We start from the raw sequence: 18,212 nt of genomic DNA, 5'->3' as shown, positions 1-18,212 counted from the left end.
ATTGTGGAGCACTGAATCTAAGTTGAGTAGGAAATGAAGTGAAGACATGGGCTGGAGAAAGAGCAGTTCTGGAAAAAAATCAATTGGAGTTTTCAATAAGGTCAAAATATTGGTAGAAAAGAAACTGAACTAGAATGATAGGGAACATGTTGAGAGAGTAATGTTTTGTTTTGTTTCATTTTGTTTTGTTTTTACCTACCTCTGAGTCCTAAATTAAGTGGTAATTAAACAAAAACATGCTCATTTGAGAGGGCTTTAGAGATAGCAGTGTTGTCAGGATATCACTGAGTTTCTATTATAAAGAGGTAGATGACATGCAGAAATAGTTTGAAAATTTGCTGATTATAGATGTTGTCAGTAAAATATATCATATGATGTTTTTTGAGGTTGTGTAAGTATAGGGAATTATGGCAGATTAATGGATGTGTATGATGTGAAGTGGACTTGGAGGCTTGGGTCTCTAATTGTGTGCAAGGTAAGTGATGAGGCATCTATGGTGCATGGTTTTCTAATGGTGTAAGGGGTGTAAGAGGCTCATGAAGTCCATCATGGTGGTCTCTTGAGAAAAGGCAGGAAACCAGTGCAATATGGATGGTGTGGGGTCTCTGAGCAGTTTTCATTCTAGTCCTAGGAGAGTGGTAGCCAGTGAGTGTTCCTAAGGACCTGCTTAAGGGATGACTTCTTTAGGTGACAGGCTCTCTGAGGACCTTTTTACTTTTCTTTTAAATTTTTATTGGAGTATAGCTGCTTTATGATGTGTTAGTTTCTGCTGTACAGCAAAGTGAATCAGCTATACGTATACATATATCCCATCTCCTTTGGATTTCCTTCCCATTTAGGTCACCACAGAGAATTGAGTAGAGTTCCCTGTGCTACACAGTAGGTTCTCATTAGTTGTCTATTTTATACATAGTATCAATACTGTAAAATGTCAATCCCAATCTCCCAATTCACCCCACCACTCCCTTTCCCCCTTGGTATCCATATGTTTTTTCTCTATGTCTGTGTCTCTATTTCTGCTTTGTAAATAAGATCATCTATATCAATTTTTTTCAGACTCCACATATATGCATTAATATACAATATTTGTTTTTCTCTTTCTGACTTACTTCACTCTGTATGACAATCTCTAGGACCTTTTAATCCAACAATCTTAGTCTGTGCACACAACTTCTCCTTCAGTAGGAGATAAGGAACTTCCTCTTCTTTAAAGTGGCACAGTATTGTTGTGGCCGGACTGGGAGGGGCTTTTAGACACTGTTTCTCCTCTGTACCACAATGCTGTAAAGAGAAATGAGTATATATATACACACACACATATGCATGAGTTAACATAGTTTAATGTTTGTCTGTGGGTATCTTCAGGCATGGTTAGCTCATCACTTATGAACTAACAGTGGACCCCAGCTCTTTTTCATTGTGCAAAAAAGAATTAAGATGTAATGTGTATACATACTTACACAAACAAATGTATATATATTTATTATACATAAATATATTTATTTATAAATCATATGTGTGCTCATGGACCTATATATATATTTTTAAATATATACAAAAATAAATATTAGAAAAAGCAAATTAAGAATATATATAGGTAGAAATTCTTATAGTTTCCTTCCCACAAATAGCGTGCCTGTCTAAGATTTTGGAGCATGGCTGTTTCATTTTGCAGAGCACTCAGAATATATAGTTTACAAAACCCACTATCAAACTTAAAACTAATTCAGAATTAGAGTCATACATTCTAAATATATATAATAAAGATATATTTCATTTTCTGAAAAGTCATAGAAAGATTCCCTAATTCACAGAGTGTAAGAATGAGTTTATACAATAAAATATATATTTTTCGTGAGATTCTGCTTGTTTTCAGCCTTGTGAAACCTGATTTCTGGATTTACTGTTTACTACAAGATATTTTTGTTTGTTTGCTTCTGACTGCTTTTAGAGTTAGCATGTAGGCAAATTTAAGTGTTTTCTAATGTTCTTATTTTTACGTGTAAACATAAATCTAACATGTGTCTTAGTATGGCACCCAATCTGATTCTCCTAAGTCTTCAAATTCACTTCCTCTTTATCCCCATTGTCCCTACTTGATCTGAAATCCAACCACCCAATATTTGGTTTGCTTCAATAGTCTTCTTTTCTGTCTAATCCTACTCCCTTTCACCTTTGACACAATCTGTGACCCATCCCCACATTTCTATTCTAAATTTACTTCTTGTATTTTGTAGCTGTCATGCTTGCTAAGGTGTGTTGATGTTTATCACACTGGATTTTAATCTTTCAGCAAAATATTTATAGTACTCAAATTTTTTTAAAGAATTACCTGTTTTCTATTATCAACTTAAATTGTTCTTCCTTTATATACCAACATAAGAACTTTATTCCATAAGTTCAACTTCTTATTTTACCCTACATAGTTTATTTCTATTTCTTATTCTGCATTTTGTTTGATCTTGTTCGTTCAGTCATCTCCTTTTATGACTCAATCTGTATATTATGGTAAAAGTACATTGCCACAAATTCCTCTTTGAGAGAGCAATGTAACTGTAAGAAATTAGCTTAAGTAGAACCATGAGTATTCTCAAAGACACAAAGGCACACTTTAAAACTGTACCCATTGGAGGATGGATCCTGGAAAATGGAAGCACTTTTGTTTGAAGTGGGATAAGAACACTTAAAAATAAGACATGGGCTCAGGCTGAGATATTCTGCATCATAAAGAGAAGAATATGAATGTCTCTGGAAAAATCCGGGGGAAAGAAAAAAAATTTCTAGCAAGGTTGCAACTGTATAGGAAATACGTGAGAAGAAATCTGAGTAGGGTTGTTGGATATTGGAAAATAAATATGTCTAAGGAGATTGTGTATTAATTTATTTTGTAGAAATTATATATTTTCCCTCTGTACACACATTAGCCACTGTCACTATTTTCTTCTTGTTTTTTAATTCACTGAACAATGATAAAGAGGATCATAGAGGTATCAGTCAGATTCTAAAAATACCACACAGAACCTAAATATTTTCTACTGAATCAATACCTATGGATTGCTACATTCCATCACTTGGCTTTACTCTCTTCCTTTCTCACAAGTTGCTCTATAATTATAAGTCCCAGGAATGAGTTTAGAATGGATTAACATTCTTCTTAAATAATTGCTGATATGAATTGGTAGCCTTTTTTCACTTTTGCATTTAGAAGACATCTTTTAAAACAAAACATCAACAATTTTATACTAAAACTAAATTAAGCAGTAGTTATTTGAAAGTCACAACTTGGTTTAGAAGAGAAATTGATCACATTCCTAGAGACTGGTGACATATCCTGCAACTAATAATTGTCAGATAAATGAATAATGAATCGTACACAGATACAGTTACTGATGAAAATATTCACCAGTATATATTTACTAACTATAAAAATACCTATATTATTTTCAAGTCTTCTATATCTAATAAGAGAACATAATCAATATAAAGCTCTTGAATTCCTGACTGATGACTTTTTGATGGAAATGTTATGATTTTGATTTAAAAAGTTATTTATCCCTTCTGTCAAACATTTATAAATTGCATACATATATGTGAAACGCTATGTATATGTGTGTGTTCTTGTCTATCTATCTATATCCATCCATAAAATCAGCAATGACTGATTTAGAAAGTGAGAGGTATTGAGTTGAATACGATAGTTTCATTACTGGCATAATTATTCCATCATTATAGAAAACAATCAGAGTCTTTTAGAAAGACAAACAAATAAATATTTTGAAATGCTTACTATTTACTGACATTGAAATAAAATACATTGAAAAAATATGAAATTGCTCTACATATCAACATAAAACAAAAGTCCTCCAGGCAACTGACATAAAACACTGCTGATTTTGACTGTCCTATTTTTATAAACAGGCTGAAACAACCTCTAGATACACGAGATTGATCTGGATGGGTTAACCTTGGCAGCAGGTAGCAACACTGCCACAGATCAGACACACCATCCAACGCTGCGCAGTGGAAAGTCTGCCTGAGCCACATATTTTAAAAACTGCAGCACTACTTAATGCTTTGAAATGTTAATGGTTCTATAGGCTTTGCCACCATTGCATACTTCCTTCTAATTAATGCTTTTTAAAATTTGTTTTAATTTTATTTTTTAATTTTTAATTTTATTGGAATATAGTTGATTTACAATGTTGTGTTAATTTCTGCTGTACAGTAAAGTGAATCAGTTATAAATATATATACATATATCCACCCTTTTTAGATTCTATTCCCATATAGGTCATTACAGGTTATTGAGTAGAGTTCCCTGTGCTATACAGTAGGTCCTTATTAGTTACCTATTTTACATATAGTAGTATGTATATATATGTCAATCCCAAACTCAAAATTTATGCCCCCCCCTTTTCCCTCTTGGTAACCATAAGTTTGTTACAGCCACTATGTAGAACAGTATGGAGGTTCCTTAAAAAACTAAAAATAGAGCTACCATATGATCCAGCAATCCCACTCCTGGACATGTAACCAGAGAAAACGATAATTCAAAAAGATACATGTACCCGAATGTTCATTGCACACTATTTACAATAGCCAGGACATGAAAGCCACCTAAATTTCCATCTACAGAAGAATGGATAAAGAAGATATGCTACATATATACAATGGAATATTACTCAGCCATAAAAAGGAATGAAATTGTGCCATTTGCAGAGGTATGGATGGACCTAGAGACTGTCACAGTGGGTGAAGTAAGTCAGAGAGGGAAAGACAAATATCATATGGTATTGCTTATATGTGGAATCTAGAAAAATGGTACAAATTAACTTATTTACAAAACAGAAATAGAGTCACAGGTGTAATCAATGCTTTTAATATTAGATGATTATACTATTTTCAGCACTGCATGCTTTATGGCCATATACTGCTATATGATACACTAAAATCATTAACATTTGGAAATATTCATGTTGACTGTATTTTAAGTTTATGGTGAGAAATTATCTCAGGTCAGTGTATTCTTACTGCTTTGTGACCTAATTAAATAGACAGTGTCAACTTTTCCTCAATAAATAACCAGTCTGTTGTGACTGCACATCCAACCTCCTTAACAAAAGCTGCTGCCCATGATCATTTAATTTTTTGGTAATATGCAAAGTGTCTTCTACAAAAATTGTACCCTACAATCACTCTCTCAGCGCCTTCTCATGAGTTGATGGATTCAGTCTTCTAAGTCTATCCTGTAAGTCTTTCTAAGTATCTAGGGTTGCCTCTCCTTTTTACTCACTATGGGAAATATTAAAGTCTTCTCCAAACACTGGTGCACAAATCATATTTATTAATTAAATTAAAACTTTTTTGGCTAAAAAAAATTCTAAGTATCTAGCACAGTTTATGCATTTAGAAAGATAAGAAATAATTTAAAATCACTCCCAAATCTAAATTTACAATACTGACCTCATGAGGTTTAGCCCTACCATGTACTTTCTTGATATTTCTAACTTCTTGTCAGTGCTTTGAGCTGTTTACATACATGCGTTAGCACACATCTTCTTTCTCTACAATTTTTTTTTCTTTTCCTGATATTTTAAAATTTCAAATCTAATATGAATTATTCCTCACTCTTACTCAGTAGGGGTGGGAAAATTCTATTCTACTCTAATAAAGCCTTTTACTTGTTTGTTTTTAAATTGTTTGGCCGCAAGGCATGTGGGATCTTCGTTTCTTGACCAGGGGTGGAAACCGTGCCCCCTGCATTGGAAGCACAGAGCCCTAACCACTGGACAACCATGGAAGTCCCTAACAAAGCCTTTCAGAGCCACCCTCTTGCTGGCTGTGCCAGTGGACAAATTCAGGCCCTCTTCTTCTCTCACCACTGGACATAATTAGACGCCCCCTCAAGAGTTTCCTTGCCCTCATGCTTTTCTTGGTATAATCCATTCGAAAAACCCACCTAGAGTGCACCTGGAGTTCAAGTCACTACCTAGCACCTAGACAAGCTTATGGCAAAAGTAAATGTTTAATAAATATCTTTCATATGATTAAACAGACTTTAACTGTTAACTTGACCACAGGGTCAATTTGCACCAGCTTCATCACTGGCAGGCACAGTGCTATGTACATTAATTAACACAACAGCCTGTGTACCCCCATTGCCTACACTGTCCCTAGCCTAGACTGTCTGCATTGGCTTTTATGAGCTCACTCATATTCTCCTGCCCTTTTTCTCTCTTGCCTTCTGGGACTCTAAATATACATGCTAGACCATATCATGTTATTCCACAGGCTAATCAGGACTTGTTCATTTTTTTCACTCACTTTTCTTTCGTTACTTCTATTTGGATAATTTCTATTGTTATGTTCTAATTTTCACTAATCTTTTCTTCTGCATTGAATCTGCTAAGTCAATTCAGTGAATACGCATATATATATATATATATATATATATATATATATATATATACACGCAATATCTTTCGTATCTATCTATCTATCTCTATCATCTCCAAGTTCTAAAGGCTCTCTGTTTCTTTTTAAAAATGTCGTCCATGTCATCCCTTATCTTCTTCCCAGTTTACTTTAAATCTTTATGAATATTATAACAGCTGTTTTAGCATCCTCACTTACTAATTCTACCACCTCTGACTGTTTTCTCCTTTGGATGTTTACTGTACGGACTCAAGGGATCTGGCCTGGCTCTGGAGGCTGTGGCGGGTGTGCTGGGAGATGTAGTCCCCGATTTATGTAGAAATTGAGATTGTATGTTAACCCTGCAGCCAGAGTTCACTTTCTAGAACACAGATGTTACTCTTTCACTTAAAATTCCTTAATGAGTCCTTATTACATTCAAGGAAATTTCCAGAATGCTCGACACACCTCATGGTTGCCTCTCCAACCTCACCTATTTTGCAAAATCTTTGCTGTATTTTCTTACCCTCCATTTACTAAAACCCAAATCAAATAAACTGAGACTCATAAAATGAGTTTTTGGGAAACATACAATGGGTTTAATATACATCATCAATGATCATCATCATAAACACATATTCCTTTGGCGTTCTTAGAACTATTTTAATTACATTTGCCCCACATGAGTAGTACAGACAAGGTTAGGTTTTCAAAAGTAACTTGTTCACTTGGATCAATGAGTTTTAATAGAATTCATTAGAACCTGTCTTAGAAGTTCTGAATTTTAGTTTCTGAAAGTGGGAGTTAGTTGTCTTTATTTTAATAACTCCATTAAGTAATAAGGAAACAGAGCCAGGGTGCAAATCGCTGCACTGGGAGGTAGGGGGTTCTATCCTTACGTTCCTACCATCTGGCATGATGCCTGAACTTCAGGAGGCAGTCAGGAATTCTCTATTGAAGAAATTTACAAAAAAAACCCAGTCTTTTTGCATTTTACATATATACAATTTACATAGCTAACATTTGCTTAAATTATATTGGCATATAAATATATTTGTTGTGACTCACTACCACTTTAAAAGGGGATCAAATCTAAAGTGGAACAATCAAGATGCCTATGCATTTGTGATGCCCAGTTTGGTGCCAATTAATTTATCTTTTCAGTAGTTTACTTGCACACAAGATACCCAACTGCATAATCTCTTACCTCAAATTCTTTGATTTTGTATAAGGGATGATGAAAACATGTTTATATGTCTTCTTATAAGTAATCATTTAGTCTGAAATATTTTTGCAAATATAAGACATTATAAAAAAATTGTGAGAACTTTGTGTTTGGCTTTGTTAAATGCACATTAGCTAAGTCAACATGACCAAGTTGTTGCTAGAGAATAAACCAAGAATTATAGAACAAAATAAATATTCTCATATTTAAAAGAATACCGCCATCATTACTCAAATTAAATGGTAGATATAAACCTCACTGTACTTTTGTCATCTCTTTTTATTTCAGTCTGGTGATTTGTGATGCAGACATTATTCTAGCTGATATTTTTTATTTTTATTTTATTTTGTCAGACCTGCAAGCCCTTCAGCCAAGGATTTAACCTCAAAGAAAACAGAGTTTAAGAACCAGTCATCCAACATCAAAGTACTAGGCAAGCTGTGCTATGACTGCTTTGATAATAATGCATTTTCAGAAATTCAAAAGCTTCAAGAATAATATATTTTAGAGGTAACCATGTGTTATACACTGGGTTTGGGTGACCTTATTTTAGAAAGCCGCCCTTGCTTTACTTTCCAATGAGAAAGTCCTGCTGTATTATTTTGCATTCTTTGCCTTAGCACAGATAAATTTAATAATTTGAATGAGGGTTTTCTTGCCTTTCAGTGTTGGTTATGTTAGATCATCATCTTATAGGCTGAATTACTTCCTTCTCAATCATTCATGTTTTCCATCACCTGCTGGGTGCCTTCAATGTGAAATATTATTAGAGGTTATTTGAAATATTCGTAATGTGGACCATGACCCTTGCCCTCCAGGAGATTTAGGGTGGTGGTAGAGAGCAATGCTACAAAAACAACCTCAGAAAGTTAACAGACAATGAATTCATCATACATTTATTCTAGTCTCTTCAAAACTATTAATTGGATATTAAGCAAAGGTGAGTAATTTAATCCTTCTGCCTCTCAACTTTCTCACCTAACGTATGAAAATAAGTTAGATTTAGTTTTCAGCCACCCCATTGGCACAGCTCCAAGGCATGTTCTCAATGGGTTCATGAATTTTGCTCCCAGGTATGGATCACTTGATCACAATTTCCTCATCTATAAAATGAGAAGGCAGGACTGACCTTTCTCACCCTAAGTAGCCACAATCCTAACACATGCTGTGACCACAGCAGAATAAATTGTTGTGAAAGAGAAAACACAGTGTAAGCCTTTTCTCCAAGGACAGCATTCAAGACATCTAGACATGCCTAGCTTCTATTTCAGATGTAATATGAAGAGAGACCCTGAATTTTATTCTGTAGCCATCACATAAAACCTTTAGTTGGAAAATTAGTCTCAAAATTAGTTTTTTCTTCTATAATCATGTCTATTCTATTCAGGAATAAAGAATTCAAAAGCTAGTTAATGAAAATTACCAGCGTATGGGGTCTTTGTTAAGATAATTTGGGAATCAATTTTTGATACACTGATTGATAACATACCCAGCTATCAACCATCATTTAAAACATTGTAAAAGAAGAATTTCTCAACCTTGGTATTACATTTATTCCAATATTTAATCTTTATATTTCAAACCTTTATCCTTTTCACTAGATACTTTCCTGGGAGTCTTCAGCCCAAATAACTGTAAACCCCTTAGACTGGTCATATGTGTCCACCAATTCTTACTGGTTAGTAATTCTTATTGGTGATGGAGTGAAAAATAAAATATCCCTTTTGAGGGTGGTTTCTACAGTCCCTCCCAGATGGTTTGCACCCAAATCTTCTGGCCTCCACGAAAAGCTCCTTCATTTTGTTCATGTGACAATGGCCTTACTAGTGAGATAACTAGAAGTTCATCTCTCCATCTGATACTAATTCACAGATGGCTTGAACAAAGTACTCTGGTCCCCAAAATTGTAAAAATGCTTACAGGAAGTGGTATTTCATTTTGCACATACATACTGATACATGTGCACACACGCACATGCACACACACACATTTATTGCCCCAAGTCAATTAGAGTACTTGGGGCTTTTCTATCTGGATGCATTCTGATGTAACTCATCAATGCTACTCCCAGAAATATCAGTCTTCTCCCCAACTCCATACTCTCAGTTTTCAGGAAATTTCCAAACGGAAGTGTATCAAACACACTCTGAGGTGTTCTTCAGTGAGTTACACTTTTGTATAATTCCCTCCACTTGTATGCCAGTGGAATCTGCGATTTGCTTTTAGCCTGTAGAATATGGAAAAAGGTGAAGATGTTTTTCAAATGTAATGAAGGTACTAAATCAGTTGATTCTAAGTTATGCAAAAGGGAGAATACTCTGCCCGTGTGGGCCATTTCATCAGATTTAATCTCTTAAAAGAGGGATTAGTCCCTCCCAACAATAGTGTATTATAGACTTCAAAGTTCCTAAGACACTGTATCTTAATTGTTCTCACACAATAAAGAAATGATAAACGTGTGACAGGATAGAGGTTTTATCTGTGCTATAGTGGTCATCATATGGCAATATATATGTGTGTCAAATCAATGCATTGTACATCTTAAATTTATGTAATATTATATGTCAATTATAGCTCAATAAAACTGAAAAAAAAACCACAAAACAAAAAAACCAAAATCCTCCCCTCAGCAGACATAAGTGACTCATACTTAGGGAAAGAGACAAAAGGATGGAGGGAATGATGATGTCTGTCTCTTCTGACCAGAAGCACCTGAACCAAGATTCCTGCTCAGACAAGAGGCTGAAGAATCCTTATTTTATCTAGGAGAATTATTCAAAGAAAAATCATTACCAGTACAAGGAAATCTAATTTTCTCTTTGTCATGCTCAGTGGAATATTTATTATTTACCTAATTAACTTTTAAATGTACATGCAAAGTCCTTTACCTTTTACATATTACATTGTTATGGTAAATTAGTAATTATTTACATATGATACTGTTATACTTATAATAACTACATTATTATATATTTGTGTTATAAAATTGAACTCAAGAGCAGACATCTCTCGCTTTAGATATATTAGTTGCTCTCGGAAAGAAATGAAAAGGGCCATATCTAAGTTAAAAATTAATACAAAAGTGTCGTGAAAGACTTCTTGATTCATGAATTTGACACTTTGGTGGTGTTACCTCTAAATTAAATGTAGATCTAGGTATATGTTATACATATGTGATACTAATAGTCTTGTTATGTCATGCAGATATAATCTGAGAAACCCAGATAAACCACAAATACATTCGCACATTATTTTCAGATGACGTTTATCCTTGCTTTTATGCAAATATTGTTTATATGTTAATAGATTTATTCGATTTTATCCTTGGGAGGTGACCTTTTATTACTGCACCTTTTAACAGGGAAGGAAGCAAAGGTATTTGGAAATTCAATGACTGCAGGGCATTTACACAGCTGGTAAGTAATGGAGTCAGGGTGGTTTTTCTTGATATAGCCACTATATGTCACACTGCACCTGGACTTACAAGGCTTATCGCTATTATTAAAATGTGTCTTATAATCTGTACAAGAATTTTATACAAAATAAAAATGTATCTTACAAGTGTTACATATAATTATCAGTCATCTATCCATGTATCTGTCTCTTTTATAAGACTATTTATCAATCTATCCATGAGCAATCTATTGATATTTCCTATCTATATTACCACTTAAGAAGATAGAGGTCTACTTTCATAACTATTAATTATAAATAATTTGTTTTTCATAGCTCATGCTAAAAGTGGAAAAATCAAATTCTCCCAATCAATCTAGTCATTCTTGTTTTGGCCTTGGTGACTTGTGATGTATCTCATTATTACTTCAATTTTAAATGTATTGGCTCTTTTCCCAGTACTTTAAACAATAAAGAAAATAATGAAATATCCTGAATATGTTTATATCTTGAACATGTGATTTTTTTCATATTGATTTTTAAGGAATGACATTGTGTATGGTATATATTTACATGACAGATTTGACAGGTTAGGAGAGAAAGTGTAGTGTGAAAAACTAATTGTGGTCAATATAATTCTGTAAAAATGGATGTATGTTCTTTTAAGTTTACCAAAGAAATTCCAATATAAGTGAACTATAATACAATAAGTAAGATTAAGTTTTAGGTTGCTTAAAATAAATATATTATTTTCTCCTGTAGAATATTTATAAAAATAATGTAGCTTGACAATATATAAAAAGGCACAGATAGGATAATTATAACAAAAAGCCTTCTCTCTTATAAATCTATTGTTTAATCTTCTGTTTAAATTGCCAGATTTTTCTTTTTGGCTGTGTTCTAACTTTAAATTTTGTGTCACCAGTTGACATTATAATTGATATAGCAAAGGAAGATATTTAGATTGAAACTTTTATTAAGTTTAAGTGATCTCCTTTAAATAGCTTTATGTCAGATCATTCTCTTCAGAATATAAGGCACTCATTGTAAGTAAAATATGTGGGGATTTTATTTAATATTTTGCAAGACAATCTAATCAGTGCCTCTGTTATATTTTTTAAAAATCAGCAAAACTGGGAATAAAATAAGTACAACTTAATTCAATATATTCATCAGGTCAGCACTTTTCATCATGTTTTCTCATTTGTACATGGGTTTTACATGAATTTCTTGTTAATACTCAGGATCTTGTTGACTTCCTGAATTGTACAGAATAATTTTTCTTCTATTATGGGCATTTCCACCACCACTTTGAAATAAAAGTAATTGTCATATATATCAAACAGCATGTTTTCCACCATCACCCCTAACCCCAGTCAAAATTAGTAGTTGGAAGTTTTAAAGTTACTTCAAATATAGTAACATAAAGTGACAGAATTGTCTTGACAGCATTGATGATTTCTGTGTATCTTTAGGCACATCTAAGATGTGTGTTAATTATTCTCTGAAAAAGAATATACTATTTTAAAATAATATATTTAAGACTACAGCCAAAAAAATAAAAGTGTCCTGGCAGAAAGAGCTCAAGGATGAAAGTGTGGATATGAATTCTTCTTCTGATTCTGAGTTTTAATTTCTTAGAAAATAAATTTCTTACTTACCAAACAAAATTTGATCAAATAAAGAAAACCAAAATATGTGCTTTTCAAAATTTAATGTGCACACCGATTACCTGGGGGTAATATTAAAATGCAAATTCTGATTCCATAGGGTTGGGTGGAGTAAGATGCTGCATTTCTAGGAAGTACCCAGGTGACACATAGACACATATATATGTATATATAATTTATATACATTCCTTTTTTAATATTCTTTTCCATTATGGTTTATCACAGGGTATTGAATATAGTTCTCTGTGCTCTACAGTAGGACCTTGTTGTTTATCCATTCTATACATAAAAGTTTACGTCTGCTGACCCCAACCTCCCGCTCCATCCCTCCCCTTGGCAACCACCAGTCTGTTGTCTATGTCCGTAATTCTGTTTCTGTTTCATAGATAGGCTCATTTGTGTCTTACTTTAGATTCCACATATAAGTGATGTCATATGGATTATCTATTGATAACTTTCATAAATGGCACCATGGGTAAGCCATGAAAAACCTGAGGCTACCAGAAGCCTGGAGAGAGGGCTAGTACAGATCCTTCCTTAGTGCTTTTAGAGGGAGCATGACCCTCTGATACCTTGACTTTGACCTTATATCCTCCAAAACCATGAGATAATAAATTCTGCTGTTCTCAGTCACTCAGTTTGTGATACCTTGTTATAGCAGCCCTAGGACACTAATAGACCATGGTATGGCCATCCATCACCCACATCTACATACCCTTGACCTTGTCAAACTTAGAATCCTGGAATCATATGAAATCTGAAATTTGATCTTTGAACTCGCTGACCACGACTTCTTGTGTTTCCAGCATTTTGCTTGGTTATTCCCCCTGAACCTTTCCTTTGACCAGACTTGACCCCTCTACATTTGCCAATTGATTTCCTTCCAAGGTTCACTTCCTTCTCTCTATAGTCAATTGCCCATAACCCTTCGTTTTAACTATTCTCTTTCTAATAATTGCAATTTCTTTCTCTTGATGTTCTCTTGCTCTTTTTGACACACTCTAATCCTGAATTAACAGCAGGGTTTTTTTGTTTGTGTTTTAATGCTCTTTTACTTAACTGCTAAGTAGAGCAAGGAGATAAACTGCATAAGCCTGGATAATTTTTGTTTCCAGTATTTTATTTTGGATAAAGTGTATATACAGTGAGAAGCATAAATCCTACACATATAATCTGCTAAGTTTTGACAAGTGTGTTCATATTCCTATCACAACATAAATATATTTAGAAACTCAAAATGTTTCCCTTGTCATAATTCCTTTTCAACAACCACAACCTGGTCACTCTGAGGCCACCAGATATTGTTCTGCATCCAGGATTTTCTTTTCCCACAAAGAAAAAGAAATGAAAGCCATCCATTTATGTATATCAGTAGCTCAATCCTTTCTATGCAGAATAGTAGGGTTTTGTATAAATACGAAATAGTCTGATGCACATTCGTGTTGTTTCCAGGTTTGACTATGATGAACAAAGTTTCCATGAACATTCTGAGCATACAAGCCTTTGTGTGGACATATGTTTTTATCAGTTGGATAAATAACTAGGAGTACAATTTCTGTGTGGTATGGTGTTTCTTGACTTTATAAGAAATTTCTACATCTTTTCCAAAGAGATTGTAGCATTTTACATTACCACTAACAATAGACAAGAGTCAGAGTTGCTAAGCATTTGTGAAAATATTTGGTGCTTTCAGTGTTTATAGTTTTAGGTATCTTAGTGGATGTACAAAATGTATCTCATTGTGATTATAATTCATAAATCTGAATATTGTTCTCAGTAACTGGGTCCTCAACCATGCCTGGAAAACACTGTGATTTTTGTTAATGTGACATTTTGTTAATGTCAAAGTAGCACACGTTGCTGGCCGCCTCCCACAGAATCCATCCAACAGACATAGGCTGTGAAGTACTGGAAGACATGGGGAGAGGCAGCAAGAATCTAACAAACTGATAAAACTAGTGGGAACCCCTCCACCAAATGCCCTGTCACTGCAGCTAAAAAGTTAATTACCTGCACACAATCTTTCTTCATCTATACGATTTTAATTGAAGAGGTGTTCCTCTTCAGGCAAACTCTTAGACCACGCAGTATGTCTTGGTGGCTCCCTTAGAGAGGAACTCTTTAGATCTTTGTATTAATATATGTAATATATGTAGTAAAATATCTACACATACATGTATTTATTGCTTTAAGCAAAATTTGTGTTTTTATGGGAAACAAATATTCATTGCTATTATGGAAAATGGCAAAAGGAAATGACAAATGTAAAACAACCATTGAGGCAAAGAGACTGTTCATGTGTGAGACTGTATTTAAATAATTAACCAGTGAGCCCACTCTTTTTAATTTTTATAGGAGTATAGTTGCTTTCCAATGTTGTGTTAATTTCTACTGTACAGCAAAGTGAATCAGCTCTATGTATACATATATCCCCTCTTTTTTGGATTTCCTTCCCATCTAGGTCACTACAGAGCATTGAGTAGGGTTCCCTGAGCTATAGGTTAGGTTAGTGAGCCCAATCTTGATCAGGTAACTGGAGAAAAAAGATCTTATATTATTTCTATACAATAAAAAGATGTCCTACAAATTTTGTAAATAGTCCAAACATTTTCAATAACATTTGCTTGGAAATATGTTACTGGCAGTCAAGACATATTATTTAAACATATTTCAAAATATTTATGCATCCCTGCAATACTTTGGTGGTATCTATATAGCAAGGCTGAACTGATGACTTTGCTAATCTTTACCTTTTGTGTGATTTCCCCAGGTGTCTGAGATTTTTACAGGTATTGTGATTTGTGTTATTTATATAGTGTCTGAGATTATAAAACCAACCCAGGAAAAAAATAAAATAAAGTAACCAAACAAAAACAAAATTGTCTTGCTGTGAAAATTGAGATTTTTGACAATGGTATTATGTGTTGCCTCCTTCTATGTTTGCTTCCAAATTATATACTGTCACTTTGATTAAATAGGTAAAATATATTCGTCAGGTATCTATGATTTTATTTAATCACATGATCAAATCAACTCTGTAATTCTACCGATGTTGTCTTTTATAATCAGCTTTTACAGCGGAATAAGTAAATAATGAGTAAATGATTTGGAATCTCTTACACCTGAAACTGTGGTTCAGATTTGCTACAGGGCCTGCCTCAAATTATGTTTTTCAGCCTCAGGTCATTGCTCTTGGAATCTCTGAGCCCTTCAGGCACCCCTATGGGTGATTTTAAGTTACTGCAGGGAGTTGAGGGGCTTGGCTAGGAAGGGAATGTCTTAGGACAGGGGTTAATATAGGATGAAGGGGGTTCAGGTTTTGAACTTGGGAAGACTGAAGGATTCAAGAAAGCTGAAGGAAGACAGAAGGTAGTCAAAAGGAGTAACAAGGAACAGGGGATGGGAAAGGTCTCAGATGAGCTGGTTTGGGGAGATTTCATGTTTCCCAAAGAGGCCATGAAGTTGCAAATTACCCTTTGTCAAATTATTCTATTTTGGAGATATTGGCCCAAAGTAGTGCCATAGTGGTGGAACATAGAGTCAGCAAAGAAAGAGTGTGTGTAAGGGGGGCTGCACTGTGGAATGAGAATTACCCATGGGATTAGACCAGAGAAAGGAACAGAACAGGCTTCGCAAAAGAGCTGGGAAGGTTCCTGCTCAATAGAAAAAAGTCAGGAGGCGTCCTACTCAACGGAAAGACTCAAGTACTTAAGCCAAGGAAACATCCATCCAGGAAGATGCTTTCTGACACAGAAATGAGCAGGGAGGAGTTTCACTCAAAAGAAAGTCAGAGATTAAACCCCACTCAAGAAGACCCAAGAACTCTTCCAATCCAGGAAATTCTCCCTCACACAGAAGTTCTAAATCTGTCTTCTAAAGTGAGACCCAAATCTCCTCTATTCCATCATTGCTGCTGATTTTCAAACTTTTGTTGTAATTGCACACTTCACGAAAACCAACTTAAAATAATATATTTAGAAATGAAATGAAAATAAATGCAGTTTATCTCAAAAGAAGTGTGTAAAGAAGTTTTAAATGTATCTAAAACATTGTATTAGTACCGTGATTAAACCATGCTATAGCTCAACTAACTCTTCCTGAGTTCTGGCTATCAATTCCTATATCTGCTCCAAATGCATCAGTCTCCCAAATCTGATCATGTAAATTCAGACAAATCTTTTAATCTACTAATTACATAATTTAATAGTATCAAAATAGCAACATATTTTAAAATCAGTAACTTTAAAACTTTCCTTTTCTAAAAACCTAAAGGGTGGAAACTAAAAACCCTTGAAGAACAGGGAAAATTTTAAAATTAAGGTAATTGATAAATTCTATAATAAATATCTTCATTTAATAAGATTAGTTTTATTTCCTCTTAGCATAAAATACTCATTTAACTTTATATGTATACATAAAATATGATATAAAATTTAACAATGTTTTCCTTCGAATGTTGAGTTTTTTGTTGTTGTTTTTTTTTGCGGTATGCGGGCCTCTCACTGTTGTGGCCCCTCCCGTCAGGCTCCGGACGCGCAGGCCCAGCGGCCATGGCTCACGGGCCCAGCCGCTCCGTGGCACGTGGGATCCTCCCAGACCGGGGCAGGAACCCGTGTCCCCTGCATCGGCAGGTGGACTCTCAACCACTGCGCCACCAGAGAAGCCCTGTTGAGTTTTTTAATGAATGAATAAAAAGATTCTACATTTTTTTTCAGAATGATGATTTTTAAACAATTCTTTGAAATCCATATTGCTTCTAATTGTAGGCTAAAATACTAGTACATCTTTTAATCTTGTTTCACACCCTAAGAGAAAATTGATTTGAGAAATTACTTTTCATATATTAGTGGCATTGATCATTTCTGATTTGTGTTTTTAAAATTTTTCTCTACGATTCTTAGAGTCTAAATATTGCTGATAAATAGCATAATGAATTGTTAAAAACACCTGGCATATTTTTATGATGAGTAGCATCCATGCTACTGACCACCATAACTGGTATTTCTTCTAATGTCCAATCAATGACTAGAAAAATAAATATATTTCCAATAAATAGCATGTAAATATTTCACTAATTGAAAAGTCATATTGAGTAACTCTCATAAGTGTTAGAATTATCTTTTTCTCCAGAACTTTTCCTTTCTTAGAAATATTACAGATGCAAGGAGTCAATCTTCATTATCATGCAGTGTGATTTCACCTACTTTTAATGAAAATTTGTTTCACTGTAGTTCATTACAAAGCTGATTTTCAACATTTTTGCAATTCTATTGATTCTTCGTGAAACCATGTCATTGTCTAATGGAATAGAATAAATTATTTCATTTAGATTTCTTTCCATCACCACACTAATAATGTATTGCACAGCAAGTAAGATTAATTATTCTCTAATATTATGTGACTTACAATATTTTCTTATCATTAATCTTATTCAACAAACAATAACACCATACAATAGGAACACTATCACAATTAGAAGACTTTTAATCATAGTGGAGTGAATAACATGG

Source organism: Leucopleurus acutus (genome assembly GCF_964270905.1).
Source record: "Leucopleurus acutus genome assembly, chromosome: 4".
In the NCBI taxonomy this organism is placed as follows: Eukaryota; Metazoa; Chordata; class Mammalia; order Artiodactyla; family Delphinidae; genus Leucopleurus; species Leucopleurus acutus.
The sequence above is the reverse complement of the archived record's forward strand: the minus strand, read 5'-3'. Positions refer to the sequence as shown.